We start from the raw sequence: 13,086 nt of genomic DNA, 5'->3' as shown, positions 1-13,086 counted from the left end.
AAAGACACATGAAAAGGTGCTCAACATCACTAATCATCAGGGAAATGCAAATTAAAACCACAATAACATATCACCCTGTACCAGTCAGAAGGGCTAGTATAAAAAAAAAAAAAAAACACCCAGGAAATAACAGGTATTCATGAGGGTGTTGGTGTAAATGTAAATTGGTGCGGCCACTATGGAAAACAGTATGCGGTTTGCTCAAAAAATTACAAAAGAACTATCACCTGATCCAGAAATTCCACTTCTGAGTATTTATTCAGAGGAAACAAAAATACTAGTTTGAAGAGACAGCTGCATCCCTAAGTTCATTGCGGCACTATTTACCCTGACCAAGGTATGGAAACAAGCCAAGTGTCCGCTGATAGGTGAGTGGATTAAGAGTGGATTCTGAGCAATTTCTTTGGACATATTTTCCAGTTTACTAATTCTCTTTTAAGCTATGTTTAATCTGTATATTATATTTCCATTAAATTAAAAAATTTTTAATGTTTATTTATTTTTGAAACAGAGAGAGAGTGTGAGCGGAGGTAGGGCAGAGAGAGAGGGAGACAGAGAATCCAAAGTAGGCTCTAGGCTCCGAGCCATCAGCACAGAGCCCGACGTGGGGCTCGAACTCATGAACCGTGAAATCATGACCTGAGTCAAAGTTGGACCCTCAACCGACTGAGCCACCCAGGCGCCCCTAAATATTCTTTTCTTACCCATAGGCATTTAGTTATTTTGGGATGTGCTTTTAAATCTTGTAAAAATCTTTGTGTTCCTCCTCTACCCCTTCACTTCCTTTTTGTCTCTTGAAGAACACTAGTGATTTTTTCTGTACATTTTCCTACCATGTAGAGTTTGGTGATTGCATACTCATGGTACAATTCAGCATGTTCCTTTGTCCTCTGTATTTTCTGATCATTGGTGGCTGAAACCACTCATTGAATCGTGTTCTCGCTGGATGCCTTTATCAAGCCTGTTGGATGAGTATAATGCCGGGTTGTCTCTTTGTTACCTTTGGAGTCCCTGATACTGACACTTAATGCGTATTTCCATTCATGGAAGGTTGCAAATGACAGTCTTCTATCATTTCTTTTCCACTTATTGGTTGGAATACTTTTATAAAGATACACTTGCCCTCATCTCCTTGTTTATCAAGTGGCACAGTTTATAAAGGAGAGGCAGGATAAATGCTTGATTGCTTCCGTTTGTTAATGAGTTTTCAAGGTAATGAATTGATTTCTTTTTATTCCTGCCATTTTCAATAGCATTAAGAACTCATGGATTTAAACATCTTTGAGGGGTTTTAATCCACTACAAATATTACTATTAAAGTTTCTCACTGTGTCTAGTAGAGGCCTCTTCTAGTTGACTTCTAGGTTCTCTTGATATCACCTTAATAGTCTTTGATGATGTGATTGCTATTTGGTATGGCAAGATGTCCCATAATCCTGTCATTCTTTTGTTTTGGCAGACACGAAATCAACCATTCCTCCAGAAAGCCTTGATTTCTTTCAGTGAGAAAAGGTATCACAAGTTTGTCACTAAGAGATACTTAGTGGACAGAGTGAATAAAATATATATATATATATATATATATATATATATATATATATACACGTATATATATATACATATATATATATACGTATATATATATACACACACATAAATATATATTTTTTATGAGGTATATGAGGTGTTTTACTATACATGTATAAAATACATGAGGTATTTTACTATATATATAACTATATATATGTATATATATACATATGTGTAGTAAAATACCTCATGAGTTCAAATTAGAATCTATAGAGCTTAACCTAGTTGCAATTACCTCTTTATTTTTTCTTCCATACCTGAGAGCCTAGTTCTCAAAGACACAGGAGACATTAGAATGATAATATCCCATAAAAACTCATTGGTTTTATGCAATCTTACATATACAGCCATCTCATAATAATAATACCCATTCCCTATATTTCCTCAAAGCATTACATTTTGGGGCATTTATTCTCCCATTCTCGCTTTACTTTTTCTTCCCCCACCATGCTTTGAACAGCTGTACAATATCTACATTGTCAGAGCCCTATAGCCATTGCATACTCACTCTTAATCCTCGTTTGTGTGTACGTAATATATGTAGACCTCACCAGCAATGTGTAAGTCGATAGCTCCTTAGTCATCTTGGTTATCTGAAGCTTCATCTCTAGCCGAGTGCTCAGATCTACTATCTGAGCTCACGGGAGGCTCACGGGAATAATATTTTCTACGTTCTAGCATGTTGATAACAGCTTGTGCTGTTTATACTTAAAAGTCAGTTCGGTTTTGCTGGCGATAGAATTCTCATCTCACAAATTTCTTATCTTAAATATGTTACTTCATTATTTTTCATGAAGCATTGCTGTGAAGAACTTAGATAACTATATTTTTTCCCTTTCAAATAGATAATTTTTTTTTCCCTTAAGAATCATATCATCTCCTCCTCGTCCTCCTCCTCCTCCTTCTTTTTAAATTTCTTCCTGGATGTCCAAAGGGTTTTTCCTTTTTTTTCTTTTTAAGTTTAGTACTTTTATCACCCCGTTTTGATATTCTCAGGAACCTCTTCAATGTATCAGTCTTTTTTATTGTTATTCAGAAAAGGTTCTTGAACTGTAGTTTTTAGCATTCGGGGTCTTTACCTCTATAATTTGGTTTCTTTTTCCAGAACTCCTATTCTTATCTCCTTTGCCTATCTTTAATATTTGCCACTTTCTCTGACATCTTTTTCAAGTCTTGCTTTATTTTTATTTTTAAAAACTTTCTCATTTTTAATTTCTGTAATTTTAAAAGATTATGTATGTTTATTGTTCTTTCTATTTTGGTCTTTGTTTCTGAAATTAATTTTTCTTTTATTTTTAATTCTTGCCTGAATTCTGTAGCCTATTGGTGAGTTTTTCTAATTTTTCTGGTTATTTCATGTCTTCTTTAATTTTCTTAAAGTCATAGCTTGTTTTAAAATAGTTTGTGATCCGTTTTGTGGCCATGTTTTTATGTCTGTACAATAATAATCTCTTTACTCTTTTCTTACAGTGTCTTTGTATGGGGTTGACCTTGATAACTTTCTGTTGCTTATTTTTATGTGAAATTATTTTGCCTGAACTTTTAGGATAAAGCATGGTTGAGGGTGGCTTTTCTAATTCCACCCAACTCTCTTTTTTACTCCCTTTTGGTAATGTTAAAAAATAAAGTAACTTGTTTTCTGGGATTTTAAAAAATTTATTTATGGAGATATAATTGACATAACATTGGGTAAGTTTAACATGTACACGTGTTTGATACATTTCTACATTGCAATATGGTTGCCAGTGTAGTGTTCCTTAACACTGCTATCATGTCACCTGTTTTATCATTTACCTTTTGTGGGGTGCCTGGGTGGCTCAGTCAGTTAAGCGTCCAACTTCAGCTCAGGTCACGATCTCGCGGTCCGTGAGCTCGAGCCCCGAGTCGGGCTCTGGGCTGATGGCTCGGAGCCTGGAGCCTGCTTCCGATTCTGTGTCTCCCTCTCTCTCTGCCCCTCCCCCGTCCATGCTCTGTCTCTCTCTGTCTCAAAAATAAATAAACGTTAAAAAAAATTATCATTTATTTTTTGTGGCGAAAACAAGATGTAGTCTCTTAGAAACTTTGATGTTTATAATACATCATTGTGGACTGTAACCATTATGCTGTACATTAGATTGTCAGGCCATATTTACTAATTGCAAGTTCATACCCTTAAACATCTCCCCAGTCCTCTCAGCCCCTGGTAAGCATCTTTCCACTCTCTGTTTTTAAAATTTTGCGTATCAATGTCATCAGGTAGTGTTTGTCTTTTTCTGACTTATTACACTTATTATAATGTCTTTAAAGTCCATCCATGTTGTTGCAAATGGTAGGATTTCATTCTTTCTCATGGCTTAATGATTTACCATTATAACTTTTTGTTTTGTTTTTTCTTTCCTTCTTTAATTCCAGTAGAGTCAACATACAGTGTTATATTAGGTTCAGGTATACAATAGCGTCTCAACAATTCTATATATTACTCAGTATGCCTGAAGATAGGTACTCTTAATCCCCTTTGCCTATTTTGCCAATCCCCCCACTAACCTGCCCTCTGTAGTTTTCTGTAGTTTGTTTTCTGTAGTTAAGAATCTGTTTTTTTGGTTGGTCTCCTTTTCCTTAGTCTTGTTCCTTAAATTTCACATATGAGTGAAATAATACGGTATTTGCCCTGATCTGACTTACTTCACTCAGCATTACACTCTCTCTATCCACCTATGTGGTTGCAAATGACAAGATTTCATTCTTTTTTATGGCTGAATAATATTGTGTCATATATAGTGAATCTTTTTTTTCATTCATCTATCGATGGACACTTGGGCTGCTTCTATAACTTGGCTATGGTAAATAGTGCTGCAATAAATACAGGGATGCATACATATATTTGAATTATTTACCTTGGGTAAATAGCCAGGAGAGGAGTTACTAAATCATATGTGATTCTAATTTTGATTTTTTGAGAAACCTTCATACCACTTTTCACAGTGGCTGCACCAGTTTGCATTCCCATCAACAAAGTACAAGGGTTGCTTTTTCTCTACATCTTCACCAACACTTGTTTTTTGTTTTTGTTTTTGTTTTTTTAAATTTTAGCCATTCTGACAGGTATGGGTTGATATCTCATTATGGTTTTTTGTAATTAATTGATTAAAAAAATTTATATCCAAGTTAGCTAGCATAGAGTGTGATAGTGATTTCAGGAGTAGAATCCAGTGATTCATCCCAACAAGTGTCTTCCCTGATGCCCCTTGCCCATTTAGCCCCATCTCCCCCCCACACCCAAAACCCCTCCAGCAACCCTCAGTTTGTTCTCTGTATTTAAGAGTCTCTTAAGTTTTGTCCCCCTCCCTGTTTTTATATTATTTTTGCTTCCCATCCCCTTATGTTCGTCTGTTTTGTATCTTAAATTCCGCATATGGGTGAAGTCATATAATATTTGTCTGTCTCTGACTAATTTCACTTAGCATAATACATTCTAGTTTCATCCATGTTATTGCAAGTGGCAAGATTTCATTCTTCTTGATTGTCAAGCAATAATCCTTTGTGTATATATACCACATCTTCTTTACCCATTCATCTGTTGATGGACATTTGGCTCTTCCCATGCTTTGGCTATTGTCAATAGCGCTGCTAGAAACATTGGGCTGCATGTGCCCCTTTGAAACACCACACTTTGGGTAAATACCTAGTAGTGTATTTGCTGCATTGTAGGGTCTTTTCAATTTTTTGAGGAGCTTCCATACTGTTTTCCAGAGTGGCTGACCGAGTTTGCATTCTCACCAGCAGTGCAAAAGAGATGCTCTTTCTTTGCATTCTTGCCAACATCTGTTTTTGCCTGAGTTGTTAATGTTAGCCATTCTGATCAGTGTGAGGTGGTATCTCATTGTGGTTTTGATTTGTATTTTCCTGATGATGAGTGATGTTGAGCATTTCTTCATGTGTCTGTTAGCCATTTGGATGTCTTCATTGGAAAAGTGTCTTTTCATGTTTTTTGCCCATTTCTTATTTGGATTATTTGTTTTTTGGGTGTTGAGTTTGATAAGTTCTTTATAGATTTTGGATACTAACCCTTTATCTGATATGTCATTTGCAAATATCTTCTCCCATTTCATTGGTTGCCTTTGAGTTTTGCTGATTATTTCCTTCACCGTGCAGAGCTTTTAATCACAAGCAATAGTTCATTTTTGCTTTTGTTTCCTTTGCCTCCAAAGACATCTTGAGTAAGAAGTTGCTGCAGCTGAGGTCAAAGAGGTTTTTCCCAGCTTTCTCCTCTAGGATTTTGATGGCTTCCTGTTGTACATTTAGGTCTTTCATCCATTTTGAGTTTATTTTTGTGTGTGGTATAAGATAGCCTTGTCAAAGATTAGTTGGCCATATGTTTGTGGGTTCATTTCTGGGTTCTCTATTCTGTTTCACTGACCTATGCGTCTGTTTTTGTGCCAGTACCATACTGTCTTGATGATTACAGCTTTGGAGTATAGCTTGAAGTCCGGAATTGTGATGCCTCCAGCTTTGGTTTTCTTTTTCAAGATTGCTTTAGCTATTTGGTGTCTTTTCTGGTTCCATACAAATTTTAGGATTTTTTGTTCTAGCTCTGTGAAGAGTGCAGGTGTTATTTTGATAGGGTCATTATAGTTTTGATTTGTATTTCTCTGATGCTGAGTGAGTGTCTTTTCTTGTGTCTGCTGGTCCCCTGTATGTCTCTTTGGGGGACATGTCTGTTCATGTCTAATGTCCAGTTTTTAATTGGGTTATTTAGGGTGTTTTTTTTTGGTATTGAGTTGTATAAGTACTTTATATATTTTGGATACTAACCCTTTATTAGGTATTCCATTTGCAAATACCTTCTCTCACTCTGTAGGCTTTTAGTTTTGCTGATTGTTTCCTTTGCTGTGCAGAAGCTTTTCATTTTGATGTAGTTCCAATAGTTTATTTTTGCCCTTGCTTCCTTTGCCTCAGGAGACAGATCCAGAAAAGTGTTTTTCTGGCTGATGTCAGAGAAATTATTGCCTGTGTTCTCTTCTAGGATTTTTATGGTTTCACGCCTCACATTTAGGCCTTTAATCCATATTGATTTTATTTTCGTATATGGTGTAAGAAAGTGGTCCAGTTTCATTCTTTTACATGTAATTTTCCAGTTTGGCCAACACTATTTGTTGAAGAAACTATCTTTTTCCCATTACGTAATCATAACTCTTCTGTCAAAGATTAATAACCATATAATTGTAGGTTTATTTTTGGGCACTCTGTTCTGTTCTGTTGACCTATGTGTGTTTTTGTGTGAGTACTATACTGTTTTGTTTACCACAGCTTTGTAGCATATCATGAAATCTGGGGTTGTGGTACCTCCAGTTGTGTTCTTTTTCAAGGTTGCTTTGGCTGTTGAAAGACTTATGTGGTTCTGTGCAAATTTTAGGATTGTTTGTTTCTGTGAAAAACGTTGTTGGTATTTTGAGAGGAATTGCATTAAATCTGTAGGTTGCTTTGGGTAGTATAAACATTTTAGCAATATTTTTTCTTTCACTTCAGGAGCATGAAGTATCTTTTTCCATTTGTTTGTGTCCCCTTCAGTGTCTTTCATCAGTGTTTTATAGTGTACAGAGTACAGATCTTTCACCTCCTTGGTTAAATTTATTACTAGGTATTTAATTATTTTTGGCGTAATTATAGATGGAATTGTCTTCTTAATTTCTCTTTATGCTGCTTCATTATCAGTGTCTGGAAATGCAAGAATTTTGTATTGATTTGAACTTTCTTGTCCTGTCTTTTCCCCTACATTGACACCAGGGCTTGCAAAGCTAACTCTCGCTCACATAAGTTTTGTGTGTCCTATGAATTAAGAATGGCTCATATACTTTTAAACGGTTTAAACAACAGCAACAAAACAAAAAGAAGAATATTTTGTGACACATGAAAATTATATGAAGTTCATATTTTAGTGTCTGTACGTAAAGTTATCGGAACACAGCCCCATCCATTCCTTTTCATATTGCCTAAGGCTGAGTTCACACTACAACTGCAGGGCCGTATATTGCACCCGAGCCTGGTCCTCAAAGCCTACGATCTTTACTGTTTGGTCCTTTACAAAACAAAATGCACCCCCCCTTCCCCCCGTGATCTTGATCTTCTCTTTCTTTTGTCTCTGTCATGTCTGTCTTGATCATTTTTTTTTTTTTATTTAAAAATTTTTTTTTTTCAACCTTTATTTATTTTTGGGACAGAGAGAGACAGAGCATGAACGGGGGAGGGGCAGAGAGAGAGGGAGACACAGAATCGGAAACAGGCTCCAGGCTCTGAGCCATCAGCCCAGAGCCTGACGTGGGGCTCGAACTCACGGACCGCGAGATCGTGACCTGGCTGAAGTCGGACGCTTAACCGACTGCGCCACCCAGGCGCCCCATGTCTTGATCATTTTTGATTACACTCCCAGGAATGTCTCTTCAGTGTGGGACCTGAGCTACGCTAGCACTCAAAGGGTACAGGTGGGTGAGTTATGAGAATTCATAGGGTACCATGCTACTGAATTGGGCAAAATCCAGGGGCTCTTCTCAAATTGGCCCCACTTTGCTTTCTAGTAATAACTTAAGTACTGGGGGATTCTACTCTTCTCAGGTCTCTACTGCTGCCCCATAACCTCCTATATCTTCCTCCTTCATAGACATTGGCACTACAGAGATCTTAGGGCTGGTAGTGATTTATCTCCACACGCCTGTATTTTGGAGCTCATCAGAATACCTTGGTTTCATTTTGCTATCCAGGATGTCTGTTTGTATGTAGAGATTCAGAAAGATTTAAACACTGTTAAAATTTTTAAAAAATGTTTTCTCTAAGTTCTATTTGGTTCTTTTTCAACTTACCTTATCATTTGGGGACATTTTTTGCTTCTTTCCCCTTGTTTTTATGTCTTCTATTTCTTTTAACATGTTGAATATTAAAAAAAATTAAATATGTTTTATTAATTATTTATTTAATGTTTATTTTTGAGAGAGAGAGAGAGAGAGAGAGAAGAGGGAGACACAGAATCTAAAGCAGGCTCCAGGCTCTGAGCTGTCAGCAGACAGCCCGACTCAGGGGGTTCGAACCCACAAACCGTGAGATCATGACCTGAGCTAAAGTCAGACTCTCAACTCACCGAGCCACTCAGGCACCCCTTTAAAATTTTTAAAAAATGTTTATTTTTGAGAGAGAGATTCTGAGCAGGGGAAGAGCAGAGGGAGAGGGAGACACAGAATCGGAAGCAGGCTCCAGGCTCTAAGCTGTCAGCACAGAGCCCAAGGTGGGGGGGGGGGGGGGCTGAAACTCACAAATTGCAAGGTCATGACCTGAGCCGAAGTCGGATGCTTAACGAGGGAGCCATCCAGGCGCCTCAGAACACTCTTAATTTATAATCTGTATCTGATGATTTTGTGTAATGAGGTCTTGGTTGGTCTGTTTCCATTGTTTGCTTTTCCTAAAGTTTGCATTCCAATTTATTGGCATTTTATCTGTGAGAATTATCAGAAGCCCAGTTTAAGGGACATAGTTTTTGGAAGATACCTGCTGCTTTTTCCAAGTGCCTAAGGATATTGTGGATACAAATTTCTTTGTTGTTTGCCTTTGTAGAGAGAACATTGTTCCCTCTCCTTAACCCTTCCTTGGGACCATGACCCTTCCTGAGTTCTAGCTTTATCAGGGTTCCCTTCATTCCAATTTCCCCTCACCCTGTATGTGTACACACACACACACACACACACACAGTTCTAGGTCAGTTGGATCTTGCCAACCTCTATACTGACCCACCTTTCCATGTTATTTCCAGCCCTAGAGTTATGGGTTAATCCAGTATTCAATATTCAGTGTTTCACTCTGCATTTTTAAATTATTTAATGTTTTTGCAAATTTTACATATAATTATTTAACAATTTTTTTTAATTTAAATTTTTAAAATTATTTTTTAAAGTTTTTTGAGTGTACTTGACCCTCAGTGTTATTACGTTAATTTCAGGTGTATAACAGTGATTTGACAAGTTTATACCATATGATCTCATTCATATGTAGAAACTAAAAAGAAAATGAATAAACAAAAACCAGAATTGGACCCATAAATACAGAGGACAAACTAATGGTTGCCAAGGGAGGCATGTAGGGGGGATGAGCAAAATGGATGAAGGGGAGAGGGAGATATAGGCTTTGAACTGCAGAATGGGTAAGTCACAGGAGTAAAAGGTACTGCATAGGTGGATATCAGTGGTATTCTACTAACATTGCACAGTGACATGTGGTAGCTCCCTTGTGGTGAGCGTAACATGATGCATAAATTTGTCGAAATCATTCTGCGTTTTTAGATATTCATTATAATCATTAACTTGATGAAAATGGAAGTCACCTAATTACGTCCTTGGGTAACACAACTGGCTAGGTTTAGAAATCCGACAACTACTTTTTAGATTATCTAACACACCTACAATAGAGTTAGAAGCAGTTTCACTTCTAATTCCATCCACCCACCGTATCTTTCTGACAAATGTCTTCAACAGTAAGAGCTTGGCTTCTTTATACCCACCAGACTCTGTGCTCCTTTAATGGCTGAAGTACTCTGATATGTTTTTCCCTTTAGCTTATTGGATCTGATTCTTTTGAAATGGAGATGGTTCGGAGGGTTCCAATACTGTGTGTCTGAATCCAGAACTATGCTCACTCAGCTCTGTCTTCTTGCTTGTGCTACATGGCTACTCAATTAGCAAGTTGTATTAATTCTATGTCCTGAATACCCTCGAGCCCATCTCCTTCTTTTCATCTCCATTAGCATAAATCCAGCACCCCAACAGTTCTTTTTGGAAAATTCTAGGCGCCTCTCCTAACTAGCTGATGCTCATAGGTAGCCTGGGCTCTGTCACATTTTCTCTCACTGGCCCTGTCCACTCAAAGCCCCAGAGCTTCTGAAGCCCCACACCGCCACGGCCTCCTCTTTGCTGTGTTGCCCACAGTGAACACTTCAGCTTCCTTTGAAGCTCAGCTTAGGTGTCACTTTCTCCTGGAAGCATTCCCTTACCCTCTAGAACTTACCACCCTTTCTCAGACGTGTCTCTTTGCCTGGTCTCTGTGAGCTTATCACACTGCATTGTAATATGTCTTCATCCTGACTCCCTTCAAGCCTGTCAGCTCTGGGGTCAGCTGCTCTGTCTTAGTTTTTTCTGGTCCCTGGAGCCAGGTGTAGGTCTATACCTGATGTAGGATAGGTGCTCAGTAAATGTCTTATGAATTTGGGCTGTTCCTGTTTGATAGGAATAAACCAGGGATATGAGCTAGAAGGTGAATATTGATTGGAAAAACAACAGCAAAAACAGTGTGACTTCAAGGTGGAAAGAGCAGGTGTAGACACGCTGTAAGCAGACAAAACTGCCAGATTGTTGCCTTAAATGACATACAGGACAGATTCCCACGTCTTAAAAATGTGAACCCTTGGCTACTGGTGAGGAGCTAGCTTCACTTGGGTCCATCCATCAACGTTCAGGGTCAGAAGGTCCAATCTCTTTGTTTCCTTTGTGCAGGAAGTGAGTCTTTAACCCCTCAAGCATAGATACCTTAGGTCTAAAGTCTAATTCAGGCTCAAAGGGGTAGTATACGGTGACCCCGAATCCAATAAATCATAAAAGGGGGTGGGATGGGAATTGCTCAGGAAAAGCAAAATGCCAGAGTTCGAAATAGTCACACTCCTCTGCCAGTCCCTAACCACGTGGGAGGGCCACCCCCACCATCTTTGCTGGGCTCTGCTGCTGCAAAAACGAGGCGACATTCTTTCGCCCCCCCCCCCCTGCAATGAGGTCTAGCTTGAGCCCTCTACCTCCTGCTGTGCCATCGGTCCTATCCCCACATCATGTCCCCATTTCTGTTTTTGGAACAAATCTTGTGGGATCGTGACTCACAGCCATCAGCAGCTCGGCACACTTAGGACAAAGAAGCCTTCTCTCTCCTCTGACCAGTCCCCAACAACTTAATGATTGGGTTTCTCGCCGCTAGCTGAGCACATTAACTGGCTGACAGCTGCTTCTTGATGCCAAGCTTTGGGGTTTGGCAACCTCTTCTTTTCCCACCCTCCCTGGGCCTCTGTGGTGGCCACCAGTTGATAGAAATGCTAAAGTGCCTCCTTCCTGCATTCATGTTGACAGACGGATGGACGGACAGACGGTTGGGCGATCCCCAGGATGGGTTTCCCCCTGACAATTTCCTTCTCCTCAGGGTTGGCTGAGATTTCATCTGCTAGCTTGCAGGAGGGAATACTAAATTACCTTTTCTAGTACATCTCTGGATTGCTAAAGATGGAAAACTGTTTGTTCCCACTGATAAACTGTGAATCCAAACACTTCCAACACTGAAGCCAGATTAATAAAGGTATTAGTAGGGCCAGTATCTTAGAGTTCTAAGTGGAGCTAAGGACTTGGAAGGCTCCAAGGTTTTGGGAAAATATTAATGCCTAAACTGGGAATGCACACCGAGCAAGATACTAGTTTAGTGTAATCAACTTTTTCATGAGTTTGTTTAGCTTCAGTGCAATTACTTTGATTACTGTCTTAGTGAACAGTAGAAATATTATGAATATAAAAATAGATATTGTTTTGCTGGCACAGCAAATAGACTTTATAAGTTCATGCTTGGTGAGCATCAATTTGGAAATGCTTATTATTTTTTTTTTTAATTTTTTTTTTCAACGTTTATTTATTTTTGGGACAGAGAGAGACAGAGCATGAACGGGGGAGGGGCAGAGAGAGAGGGAGACACAGAATCGGAAACAGGCTCCAGGCTCTGAGCCATCAGCCCAGAGCCCGACGCGGGGCTCGAACTCACGGACCGCGAGATCGTGACCTGGCTGAAGTCGGACGCTTAACCGACTGCGCCACCCAGGCGCCCCTGGAAATGCTTATTTTTAATAAAAGCACTAATGAACACAAAGAAACTGGCTTAAAAATCTTACAACAAAAGAATTGATGACTCAATAAATTGTACATATACTACCATAGACTTTTCAGATGTATAAAATATTGTATGTAACAATGTAGCATTTCTTTTTTTTTATTTTTATTTTTATATATTTGTTTAACGTTTATTTATTTTTGGGATAGAGAGAGACAGAGCATGAACGAGGGAGGGGCAGAGAGAGAGGGAGATACAGAATGTGAAACAGGCTCCAGGCTCTGAGCAGTCAGCACAGAGCCCGACGTGGGGCTCGAACTCACGGACCGCGAGATCGTGACCTGAGCCGAAATCGGATGCTCAACCGACTGAGCCACCCAGGCGCCCCTGTAACAATGTAGCATTTCAAAATAATAGGAAGTATAGAGTTGTCCTTGGTTAGACTTTATAGTTGTTTTTTTTAATGTTTATTTTTGGGAGAGAGAACACACAAGTAGGGGAGGGGCAAAGAGAGAGGGGAGCAAAGGATCTGAAGCAGGCTCTGTGCTGACAGCAGGCTTGAACCCACGAACCATGAGATCATGACCTGAGCCTAACTCAGACACTTAACTGACTGAGCCACCCAGGTGC

The sequence above is a fragment of the Leopardus geoffroyi genome, chromosome B1 (genome assembly GCF_018350155.1).
Source record: "Leopardus geoffroyi isolate Oge1 chromosome B1, O.geoffroyi_Oge1_pat1.0, whole genome shotgun sequence".
Lineage (NCBI taxonomy): Eukaryota > Metazoa > Chordata > Mammalia > Carnivora > Felidae > Leopardus > Leopardus geoffroyi.
The sequence above is the reverse complement of the archived record's forward strand: the minus strand, read 5'-3'. Positions refer to the sequence as shown.